Genomic DNA, 545 nt, shown 5'->3' with positions numbered 1-545 from the left:
TCCCAACTTCAGCTGGGATCCATAAATGTCAGGGAGTTTTCTACCACAACTACTAGTTGAAGAATGCAAATGCTGTTTTTTTTCTCTCTGATATATAATCTAGTTGCTTCCCCTCATCCTGAAATACATTATTTTCCCTCAGTATCAAAATCAGGGTTTTTTTCTGCCCAGTGATCTGGTTTGTACATAATAAGTAACAATGTTAGTTTTGGTGTTAGCGTCACATGGGAATCATACAAGTATAGCTTGTCTGTTTGTCTGTCTGTCTATCTATCTATCTGTCTGTCTATTATCTATCTGTCTGTCTATCATTTATCTATCTTTCTGTATTATCTATCCATCTATCCATCCATCCATCCATTTTCTATCTATCTATCTATCTATCTATCTATCTATCTATCTATCTATCTATCTATCTATCTATCTATCTATCTATCTATCTATCTATCCATCCATCCATCCATCCATCCATCCATCCATCCATCCATCCATCCATCCATCCATCCATCCATCCATCCATCCATCCATCCATCCATCCATCCATC

Source organism: Protobothrops mucrosquamatus, unplaced genomic scaffold (genome assembly GCF_001527695.2).
Source record: "Protobothrops mucrosquamatus isolate PMUCROS unplaced genomic scaffold, P.Mucros_1.0 scaffold2838, whole genome shotgun sequence".
Classification (NCBI taxonomy): domain Eukaryota; kingdom Metazoa; phylum Chordata; class Lepidosauria; order Squamata; family Viperidae; genus Protobothrops; species Protobothrops mucrosquamatus.
Note: the sequence above shows the minus strand (reverse complement) of the source record.